Source organism: Falco naumanni, chromosome 6 (genome assembly GCF_017639655.2).
Source record: "Falco naumanni isolate bFalNau1 chromosome 6, bFalNau1.pat, whole genome shotgun sequence".
Classification (NCBI taxonomy): domain Eukaryota; kingdom Metazoa; phylum Chordata; class Aves; order Falconiformes; family Falconidae; genus Falco; species Falco naumanni.
Genome location: NC_054059.1, coordinates 28,313,617 through 28,326,236, shown reverse-complemented (window position 1 = coordinate 28,326,236; position 12,620 = coordinate 28,313,617). Strand labels below are relative to the sequence as shown.

The 12,620-nt window shown below is 37.3% G+C and overlaps 1 protein-coding gene across 4 annotated transcripts in view; it reads right to left on the bottom strand.

The window, feature by feature from the left end:
- The window catches only part of TAF1B (TATA-box binding protein associated factor, RNA polymerase I subunit B), a 57,046-nt gene that overhangs the window by 27,074 nt on the left and 17,352 nt on the right, over positions 1-12,620 (bottom strand). The gene's annotated exons all lie outside the window — the stretch shown is intronic.

Below are 12,620 nucleotides of genomic sequence, written 5' to 3'. Positions count from 1 at the left end.
TACTTTCCAGGGAAGCAGAAAGCCACTGTCATTCCAGTCTGAACACTCTGGGAGAAAACAGAGCAAACATTTTGACCTGTATTCATGAATTTATTAATAGATTTAGTCAGAATTTACTTTGTTTGAATCAGACCTAAACTAAACTATACAATCCACCCAAACCTGGTGTGTGAGACAATCCAAACTGCAGCAGTTTCCTATTAACTACGTGATGACTTGAAAACATGGTTATTGGCCAGTAACAGATAATTAAGTGATAAGAAATCCTTTTGAAAAAGCCAGTGTGAAAAAAAAATTAAATACAGGGACAACTTTACAGGATTTAGGAAAACTTCAGATTTCCTCATTGACGGTCCCACAAACCCACCTCGCTGCCTCAGGCAGGTCCTCTCTGTCCCAGTTTTCCACCTTGTGACAGAGCAGCACAACACCAACCCTGAGAGCCCGGCCCTGGAGGCACAGCCACTGGGCAGCTGAAAGCACCATCATGTGAGGAGGGGGAATGACCAGCATCAAGAGAAGAGAAAGAACCAAATACCCTGCAACTGTGCTGGCGTCACGTTGTGTGCACTAATGCAGGCTTAAACTCCCCCCATTAAATGAAGAAAAGAAAAAGATATACAGAGCAGCTCACTACGTTCTGCACACTAAACTAAGATGCTATCTTTGTTTAGAAACAATACAAGATGAAATGATTAATGACTACACCCTAGCGCAATTACACATCAGTCTCAGCTAAAAGCAGTTTCATTCCAGTAATTCCTAAATTCCATATGCTTAACTTTAGATCGTTAATCGCTATTCAAAGACATGAAGAGAAGATAGTATTAGCTTAGTCCATTCACAAATGCAAGACCTGTGCCTACTTTTAGGGCCAAAAGAGAACTGTATAGAACTGAAGCCTGTTTAGAAATATTACAGATAAAGCACAAAACCCCTTAAGCTGCCATCTCTGCCGTTCCAGGATGGCTCTCCCAGGACCTAGAATTTATTTACTCTCATATGGCTTTTCATGTTTCTCCTCTTGCCACATTTCTGGGCCACACTTCTTGCAAGCGTTCCTTCCTCCTTCTGGCGTTAGGATCATCACTACTACTCAACAGGAAGGAATTTTACACTGTGAGGTTTTAAACACACAATTCCTTTAGTTCCACCACCAAAACAAACCCAAGGATCACTAGAAAAATCTAAGCACACAAAATCTTTTTTCAAAAAGAAAAGTTTTTGCTTAAGAAAACTGTAGTTTTCATTGCTTTGGATTCTTTGCCATAGGCTAGAGATACCCCTTTTAAGCAATAATTTTGCATACTTTTACCATTTAATCCTTTCTCAACATTTTTCAAGTTGAGTAAGAAACAACCCAGATCTCTAAATCTGAAACTTTAAAGGACGGTATTTAGTTTACCTAACGAAGACTTGAACTATGACTTAAAAAAGAGTTGTGAGATAGCTAGTTAATGAAAAGTGAAGTTTAACGATCTTAATAAAAGTCTCCCCAGAACACATAAACCACAAACTGAAACCCTAACTGAAATCCCAGAACAAGAAAAAAGTGGCTATACCACATCAATCCACAACGATCTATTTAACCTTGCACCCAGCAGTGAGAGAGGTGTAGGGAGGAATTTATGAATCCAGCAAGCCACGACATTACCAAACGCCTGTCCAGCTTCACAGTTTGTGGCTGAGTCAGCAGTGTGATCTCTGCATTTTTTAGTTCCAGATCCCTTTTCCTTCATGGCGTTTGTCCAGTCATTATCTGGCCCTTTTAACATCCAGAACATCCTAACACAAGGAGTCTCATGAGTTACCCACAAAAAGTATGAAACCTCATTTCCTGCTGTTTGATTCTGAACCTGCAGACCAGCAATCTTTTCCAACACTTCCCAGTCCTTGTATTGGAAGAGACATTGAACAGTTGCCTCCTAAACACGTTCTACAAACTATCACCACATCTTCTTCTCAGTCACTTCTTCTTTAGGTTGAAAGGTAAGTAGATAATATTAATCGCTTCTTGTAGGAAAACAGTCCCTACATTTGATGATCCTTGTTGTGACTCTCTGTACCTCTTAGTTCTGCAACTCTGAGAAGACTGAAGTTAAGTAAAGCAAAAAACCCAACCAGAATTCCATATAGTATTTAAGATATGGATGCATAGTAGATTTATACATTAACATAAAATGGTTTTGATCTCCATTCCTTTATTACAAATCAGGAATTATTAGAAAATAATTCCAATGTAGCTGGGCTGCAACAACTGCATGTTCAAAAACAGCATCATGAAGGGATCACAGAAAGATCACACCGATATTTAAAATAAGGCTGGTAGGTGAACATAACAGCATTGATAACACCAGCTTTTCAGAGAATGCTACAGATCGTATTCTTTAATCACATTCAATTTAACAACAGCAGAATGGACAGAAGTGTTGATTGACATGCACTTCATGGGTGTGCTTGGACACAGAACAGACACCGATAGAAAAATAAGTGTATCTGTGTGTTTTAATAGCATCTCATCAGTCAATGAAGTATAATCTTTTTTTTTAAGAAAACCAAAAACTAGTGTGTAATGTTTACCCACTGTAATGATGCCACACAAAACCCCAAAAACTTGCATTATATCTGTCTTTGTAGGTCTCCTTTCCTCTCAATTTTTCTTTATTTATTTTCTCTAAATAGACTCAAGGTATTTTCTTAAGTCAATTGTTGGACAAGAAGAAAATGTGAGAAGTTTCAAGTTGTGTTTGCTCCATCTGTGTTGTCATAACTGTGAAGCTCAGATTGCATATTTCAGTAGATACAGAATGGGGAAAGCTGGCCCTTTTTTTTGTTCTCCTCTGCCTTAATAAATCCGATCAAGAGGGCAGCATTTTTTCAAGACTTGTTCCAAACTGCTCATAACATTAGATTAAGAATTTTATCAAGAAAGAACAAAAGTGAAAAAACAAGACTCAATAGAATGATGAAGACTAAGCAACTTATATGTATATATGTAGGTATACTTTTGTTTGCAGAGGGATATTTTGGCTTAGGATTATCATTCTTCTTTAAAAATTACTTCTGCAAGTATAGGTGGCCTTTACTTGCATCAATGATATGCATTTCACTTTTTCTACAAGGTTTACTCATAAAAAATGGTCATCAGACCATTTTATTTTAAAAACCGTATTTAGACTAGAAAATTATTTAACACATCAACGTTCAAAACAATGTCAGTTTAGAGAATGCATCTACTGTCACCTATCAAATTAGCAATATCAAAGCAGTCTACCAAATGGTATAAATGATTTCCACAGTAAGAATTTCAGTACAGTGACCTCATGCAATATTCAGAATACAAAAGTAGACAGAGGAATTTCACTCCTCCTTAGACAGTGGGACAAAAAACATAAAGCCCTAGAACAGTGATTCACTTCACTGCTCCTCCTAGAAGAGTACTATAATTAGGAGACTAAATCCACACCCACAACTAAAGAAACACCAGCACTTAAGACATACTGTCAAGTTTACAAACTTCCATTCGTATACCCAAACTCTGTAATGAAGCAAATGCTAATCCTTCTGCTTTTAAGTTGATGAAATTATAGTACCATAAATAGCATCTTTGATATAAAACAGTCACAAAGAATGAAATATTTGCTTCATAAAAGCACTCAGCCACATTGCATGCAATTCAGGGTACAAATCAAGGAGTGATACTAGCAAACCTGAGGGAGGCATTAGCTGAAAAGCAGGACAAATACCTCTATTTTTAGCAATGCTAGAAACAGTCATCATGAGATTTCTAAGGATCTTCAGTAGTGAATATTACAGGTTCATATAAGCTTATGCCATATAAGCTCAGAGTTAACCCAGGACTTCTAGCCCCTGGCTCTACATTTGGAGAAAGGCAGGTACAAGCAGCATGCTCTACAGCTATTCCTAAGTCATGTCATCCTCACAGAGATTGTGATCTTCCCTGAGCACCTCATGGTTTGAGTACAGACCTCACTCTTTCCTGTGCTGCAATAAAGTTCACCGCTCGTCTGTTTCACTGTGTGAGAAGATGCTAATTTTTTCCTGTATTCGAAAGAATGATGAAAAAGTACTTGGGCTTTGTCCACAGTGCAAGGTGGGAAGAAATACCACTGTGAGTGAAAGTGGCATGCAAACTCTACTAGCTTGCCCAGCTCTCCAAGAAAAGAGCTGAGTGTAGGCAAAAAGAGAGCAGCTTTAACACTCTCACAAAAGTCCCTCTGCTATTCTTTATCTATCCTTCTTCAGTATCTAAATTCAAGTTATCTAATAAAAATGCTCTCAGTAAGTGAGAAAGGTAGCTACCTTTCAAAGCTTCCCAAGGAAGATCCTATCTGTCTAAGTTTAGGCATTTCAAACACAGTAAAATATGTTATGAATTTGTGATACGCTCCTGACTTCAGGAAACAAAGCAAAACAGAGAGGCAGCTCAAAGTATCTAACAAGAAAATGCAAACAAGTGTTTCCAACATGAATAAGCCAAGCATACACTTAGATACAGAAGTGATAGACAGTTTCCGCATGTTATTCAGTACTATAAAAATTCAAAGAACTGGTTTTCAAGAAGCCTGTAATACTGATGCTACTTCTGGTCAGAGCACAGCCAAATTATTCAACCCATCCCAGCAGTATAAATTATACGAACACTTTCACACTTTATAACAAGCAGGCAGAGATTATTAGAAATTAACAAGGAGTGAATGCCAAATTACATTTAAAATTGATCCATTAGCCTCGAAAGCTGAACACTACAACCAAGTCCTAGTTTTGATTGTATACAGTGGGTAATCATCAACATATTGAACAGTCGCCTTTTCTTAATCGTTGAGAAACCCTCCATTTTTATGTTTTCCTCCAGGCTACCTGACAGTTGCTCTGCCCCCAACATTCACAGGGAAATCCAAATCAGGAGGCATCTTAAACTACTTAAACCTGTCAGCTAAATTTACAAAACAAAATGGCTTTTACTATGCTTGAACAATGCTGAATTGATTCAAGTAACATTTTTGTGGCACATCCCATTTAATTCAAACCAGATTTTACCAAGCAACTGAGTTGTTAGATGGTCACAAGACAAAAATGTTTCTACAAAGCAAGTGTTAATAACACTATGTAAATTGTAATGGTGCCTGTTACAAAGAGAACCAGAAAGAGGGGCTAAATCTGAGGTTCGATATCTTTAACTTTCTTGCTATAGTAAAACTCAGCAACATTTAACTATATTGTAACATAAACAATTAACATTACACCACCATTTTGAACCTGGAAGACACGTCCCACACTGGGTAGTAGCACAAGAATACAAATCCCGAGTTTAAAACATGTTCTCAAGCAGGATAGTAAACAATACAAAAATGTGTAGTTCCTAGATATGAAAGCACACGCTTTAAACCTCTCCAATACAGTCCTGGCAGGTCACTATGCTCCCTGGCAGCTCTTTCATATGCTTCTTTTTGTTGTGGGATAATGGGATAAATGGAAAACCACAAATAAAGGCTCTCCCATTTGAAGCGGAGGGGGGATTTGACTGCAGAATGCTCAGAGACAATCACAATCCCCTGGATAAAAAAAGGCAAGAAACAGCACTACAGATATTCTGCAATGAAACAAGAGGTAAAGGTGACTAAGCTGTAAGCACTAGGGAAACTAAAAAAACCCCACAAACCACCACCAAAACCCAACCCTAAATCCTGAAATTCAATGACACGGGTAAATGGGTAAGTCATGAAACAAAGATGAAGAAAAAGCAAAATTGTTCAGTAACTGGAAAAAGAATATGAATCCATCTCATTAAAATCATATGTAAGGAAGAGAAAAATTATGTCTGCAAGAAAGCAAACCAGTATCTGATAAAATTGAGTAGCTTACAAAGGAGAGGCCCAGATAATTTACACACAAGAAGCTTCAAGGAAATAACTGAGGAGCTCTCTGAAACACAAATGTTGTTTTTTAAATAATCTTAAGAAATTCTAAACATCAAAGGACTCTCCACATTAATATACAGTATTTAAAGAAAATTTAAAAGGGGAGATTCAGGAACTCTAGAATGATTACCTTGGCACAGATCCTGAACAAAATAGTATAATTGTAATGGGAAAAATAGAAGCTAAAAATATCCTGTCAGTCAAGCAACCTTCATAAGGTCACGAGAGGAGAGAGCTGACTGAAGCTCTGGCTCCCACAAGTTGCTGCTCTGAAAAACCTTTTTGCTTCTTTATGAGATAGCTAAAGGGACCCATATCAAAATTACCATAAAGTCTCACTGGAAGACCGTAACTCCTAATTGTACTCAAAACTCAAAAGCTGCTCTGCTGGAAAGCAAAGTGTACAGAATAAAGGAGCAAAACAGAGGCATTCTTAATAGCAGAGGAGTATCTTGGCAAATTCATCTCAGAAATCTGATCTCTAAAATCCTCAGCAGGTGAGATTTGATTGAAACTGACACAGAAGGATGGGTGGCAGAGAAATACAGATACAAAAGTGTTGCCAAGAATAAAATCAAGCAAAATTAAAAAAAAGTAAAGAAAGAAATAGAAGAGAAGAACAAAAAGAAAATACAAGCTATAGAATACTGTAAAAGAAGAAAGCAAAGGATTGGAAAGTTTCCAGACAGCACAGAGAAGAATGATCATCTCTTCGTGTTTAAAGAAAGCCTTTCATTCCTAAATAAAAGGTAAGAAATTTAATAATCCAGGCTAGGGAGGCCGTGGGTGTGTGAACGCATGCGTGCAAGGTATATACTCCTCCAATTCAAATAAAATAAAATAAATCCAAAGCATCATACAGAATAATAGACTCCACACTGTAGTGGCATATTCTCAAAAGAGCTAGAGTTTTTCAGTCTACTTCATAAATACATTACGGTACCTACTTCAACACCTATCACAGGTTACTTTAAGGAAAAGGAAGACCTTGGATGAATTAGAATTTTTTTGGGGGCAGGAAACATTTATTTTCAAACTCTCCCTCTCCCCCTCAAAGCCAACATCAGTTCATAATGGAGCATTAATTAAAACTCTTACTAAACTGAACACAATAGAAAGCTGCCCAGAGCTACTGGCTCAATCTAACACAGACAAAAATACACATTACAATGACAAGCTATTAAGCCTGAAAGAAAAAAAGTTATCAGGGAGAAGAAAGAAATAAGAAGCCTTTTGGTTGGTGGGAGAAACGGGAGAAAATCCTGACATGCTTTTGAGTTTCATGATTCTTCTTTTGTCCACAGCACCGACTTCTGACAAGCACAGCATATTGCTGCCGTTTTACCAGGAGGCATTCAAAAATTTTCTACGGTCAATGAAAATCCACCTCAGCTGGAAGTTTAGAAAGCATTTCTGTATCACGTAAAAATCTGAAGAGTAACCGTAGGAGTTGTCTAAGAATCAAGACATCTAGGAATGGAAATAGGTGAATTATACAGCGCAGAATGCAAACCTAGCAAAGCTTCTGTTAATATGGCTAAGTTGGAAGTAGGATGTGTAAAAGAAAACAAAAAAATAACAATGTGCAATAAACTAAGACAACCAAAAAGTAACTTGGATATTAATTTTCTCACACCGCAAGTTCAAAAGCTGTCTAAATAAGTACATTTCTTGTTATGGACAGCAATATTCAGTGGATTATAGAAAAAAAAAACCCAACCAAAAAAAACCCCACACTAAAAACCCCCCAAAAACACAGAGGAAGACTGAGAGGAATGGAATTACATAATAACACACACAAACAAGCATTTTTAAGACATAAGTTCCTAGACAGCAAGGCATATCAACAACACAGTGTGTCAACACTGAAGCATTCAGTGGCCTTGTAAAAGACAGAAGGTTTCAGACAGACTTAGAACTGTGCAGCTACTTCCAGATAGTTTAAAAAAGGGGAAAAAAAAAAAAAAAAGAGAAGAGAAAGGCTATACAGAGGAGCCATCCCATGACCACACTCCAGGGCAGAAGTAGCAAGAATAATTCGGTAAATACCCTTTCCTTTTATCTTCAAGGGCAGGTTGGTGGACAACTCTGAACAGAACTCATCTAATGCCCACCAAGCTCAATTTCTCCTAGCACCCCTAACCCTGAGAAAAAGAGAGATTCTTAATAACTTCAGGAAGAAAGGGATTATTTTAAAGTTGGAGGAGAGGTTGAGAGAAGGGAACTTCACTAAGATCACATTATCGGGCTCCTCGCCAAGTCCAGATACTTGTGCATCAAAAAAGATGAGCATTCCCAAAGCTCTTTGGAACAACAGGATCTGAAAGATATTTATGAGGCTACACCTATCCTGTTGCACACAGCACATACTCCAAAGTGACGTCTTTGTTATCTTCAGTGCTTTAGTAAATCATGTTGCCCAACAGCTATGGGAGTGACCTGCTCACCTATATATAAATGTACATTTAAGTCTGCGTTTGTGTGTTAAGAATGTGAGCATCAAAACCAAAAATTAATGTTGAGCATAAAAAAATCAACCTACAATGCATTAAGGGTAAAATATGGCAAAAAGTAATGAGTTTTTATAAAAAGTAATGAAAGCTAAAGGTAAACAAGATAGCAAAGCAGAACCAACTGTAAAGTATAAACAAAATACTTACATAAAAGATAATTAGGTATACAGTCCTAAGTTAAAAAATGTAAGGAAAAACAGATTTACGGCAAGGACAAGAGAAAAGGGACACTTCAATTGATTTTATATGAGGATAAAGATAAATGCCTAAAAGCAAAACAGAAGGTGCATATCTTAAAGATGTATCCCTGCTTCAAGCAGAAATGGAAAAGGGAATTTGTGGGTAGCTTCAGCGGAGGATATACTATCAATAAAATTAAAACAAGCTGAAAGCAAATTAGCCATGGAACTTTATACATATTCCTACTAACTTACAAGTTAGCTTTAACTCCTACACTAACGGGCTTTTAAAGAAACAGATATCGTGTGCATTGAAAAGGAAAGAAAGATAACATCCACATAAAAGAGAAATTATGACTGTGCTCATCAAAGACATATTGGCTGTTGGCACAAGCCTCAAGACCAGCCAGGATTTACTGTAGTGAAATAAATTGCAAATAAAAAGAAAAAAAACTTGGTCTCTTGCATAGAACAAACCCCAAAATTTAAGTACCTTACTCTTTCTTAATGCATAATAAAGGTTTGAATCAAATGAAATAAAAATACTTGTTTTAGAAAAAAATTTTGCAGAGTAAGATGAAAACTTGCTTTTTTTTCTCTTGTATTGGGAACTTAGCACTTCTGAACTAAGAACCAAGCAGGAGCATCCTGCTACTGCTGCTGTTCACAGGCAAACCCTGTGAACTCTCTGATCGTGCATTTAGGTAAAACCCATTTACCAAAGGCTAACTTCTAACATACACATTATTTTAATAAAGAAAGGGATAAATAGGATGACTAATCAAGTGAAGGCTTAGAAAAGAGACTTGGAACAATGGAAAGATAAACACACATGGAAGATAAACAACTCCTTCTACACAAAGATCTTTTATGAAGTACTTTTATCCTTCCTAAAATACTTGTGAGGTAGTGCTTATCTCCAGCTAGGACCTGACACGTGTCTAACAGTTATGCATCATGATAAAGACAATACGGACAAGTGGAAGCTCTTTTCTATTTGTGAGGCAGTCATGCCCAGAGCTCCCAGACTTCTGGACAGAACTGTCCAGATATGGTAACATTTGTGTCAGGTATTTTAAATCAAGTTCATTTTGGACAGTATGAAGAATGATGCCCTTCTTATTAGCTGTTCCATTACTAGAATATGAAGGGCTTATCTGCCACCTACACTGAAAATGCGAAACAATATGAGGCATACTATACCATTTGAATCATAGCATACTTGAGGTTGGAAGGGATTTCTGGAGATCATAGAGTCCAACGCCTCTGCTCAAAGCAAGGTCAACTACAGCAAGTTGCTCAGGATTGTGTCCAGTCAGGTTTTGTGCATCCCTAAAGACGTGGACTCCATGATGGTTCAGTGCCACCTGTTCCACCATTCAATCACCCTTACGGTAAAAAAGTTTTATGTTTAAACAAAATTTCCTGTATTTCAGTTTGTGCCCACTGACTCCTGTCCTTCTGCTGCACACCACCGAGAGGGACTCCACCCCTGCTCCTTCCTGCCATGAATTACCGAATGCCCCCCCAGCCTTCTCAGCGATAAAAAAACCATCTCTCTCAGTCTCTCCTTGCATGACAGATGCTGCAATCACCTCTAATTGCTAAATGGTACGCAGGACAGGGAAAAACTGTCAGTGATACGGACTCCATTCCTATATTACACAGCACAGAAGTTCATCAGCCGGAAAGCTTGAGACTAGTCACATTACTTGCATGCTAAATACTACTAAATGACAAGGTATAAAAAAACCTCTTGTGCACATACACATGTCACTACATAGAAAGATAGAAAGTAGATGTGACTTACCTTGTAATCATTGCTGCATTTATTTTTTTAAAGCTATAACAATTTCAACCTTGTACAAATTCAACATATTTTGGGTATCTGGGAAATAGTTACTGAAAAAAACCAAACCCAACTTTAAGCCATTGAGAATGTTTTCATACAAGATAAGCCTTACCAAGTTAGGCTTCATCTGATCAAATAACACTTAGTATGACTTCAAATCCTTCAAGCTACTATAACATAACTACTTCTTGTTTCAAATTTGGGCTGCAGGGAATTAGCACAGGACACAATTAAATGCACTAGAAGTCTGTTCAAAATAAAAAGGAGACATACTGAGTAGTTCTGTCAGTTACCAAGATTTCTGAACATGTTTACAGCTTATATTCACCAGACTTGAAGCACAACAAATAATGGCATTAGAGCATCTAAACTACCTGGTTATTAACAGTCATAATCTCATACAGGTTTTGAAGATAATTGTCTACAGAATATTACATACAGAATACCAAGGAGAAAAGAATGCATGCTGTATTTTCAGGATGGAGTATTACACAATCTGACTTCCTGCTCCAGGACGATAACCTCATCTCCTGAATTTCTCAAAACTCAGATGTCAAAACTAGATACAGTAAGCTATTGGTAATCTCAGAGCTGCAATGAGCAGCAATATCAATTCTGAAATATAAGATGTAGGAAACGGCTAGTAAGGTTTTTGCAATTATCAGCCCAATGATGTAGTCAAAAATGTTAAAACTAAATGCACTTGAGGATGCATTACTAAAGGAACACTGAAGGTAAAGTAGGGAGCAGATATTCCTAGAAGGAGGAAGTCACAATAATACTGCAGTGGCTGGAAAACAAACTGTACAGTAACCTTACAGAACTTTACCTATGTATCTCAATGAAAACAAAGTTAAGAGATTACTTGGTTGGTATGTATATCTATTTATATTTTGGAAGCAAGGGGTGCAGGTGTTAGTATCACAGACAAGCAAGATGGAAGTACAAAAGTTACGGAAATTCAGCTTTTGGATCAGCAATTTCCTGTAAGCTAAATAACAGACCACACTAGATACAGACTCATCATAAGCAACAGTAGGAAAAAACAATAAATCAGATTTGGGCTTTTTTTCCCAGTTTGTGAAAAGAAGTAATGGGCATATATGCTATAGAAGTGTTTAATACAAAGGGTGAAGTGGCTAGACTTCCTCTTTTATATAAAGGTGGAACAAGATTAAATTGACCAGTTTGTGGCTCTCAAGCTGTAAAGTCCTGCTCCCACATCAGGATGTGTTACAATCCATAGTGGAAGTGTGCTTGTGGAGGGACAGTGGAATAATTCAAACAGACAGCTCTGGGAGAAAGTAAGCTAATAGGGACTGATGACATCACCTTCAGGATTGGCATCAGATCATCCTGCATGCCAAAAACAGCTCTATCCAAAAGAAATAAGTAGGATTATCCAAGGGCAACTGTCATCTCCTCTCTGCAAACCAGATCTCCCACTTTGAGACATGGTACAAGTTTTTGCAGCTGCAATTCATACGAAAAATTTATCTGTGTGATTTGTAGGATTATGGGGGCGAGGGCGGTATTTTATTTAGTCAGGCGAGAATACAGGTTCTGTGTAACCATTTTTCAGAGACAAAAATACCTTCAAAGGATGGAGGCAAAGAAGGCAGAGAGACTGAGAATTAAAAGAGTTTTTAAAAAACAAGTTTACACCCACATTTCAACCTAATGTATCTTTTCTATTAAGGAAGGATCTAAGACAGAAAAAGAAATCAAAAGGTTTTATATTAAATTTCTCTCCTGATTTTTAAAAGTTAAGGTCATAATTATTATTTATCCAGACAGGATAACAGTGGTATTTAAAAAAAATAAAATGCTACGAATTAGCTTCTGAACAATTCATGACCTGCTGAGTATAAACTCCATAATGGAGAACAGTAACGTTACCTGCAGCATCACCACTGACGGCTTGGGCTACAAACACCTCATCGCAGACTAAAACCTAGCTTTTCCTGTTAGCAGAATTGCTGCTTTCTGCTCTTAAAAGCTAAGATTTTATTTGCACACTTCAAAAATGCATAATAAACTTTTTTTTTCTGCAATACAGACAGCAGTGGGCAATCTTTATAACAATACGTAACAGCCTTAGATAAGGGAAACCTACATTTTACTTAAGACTGTC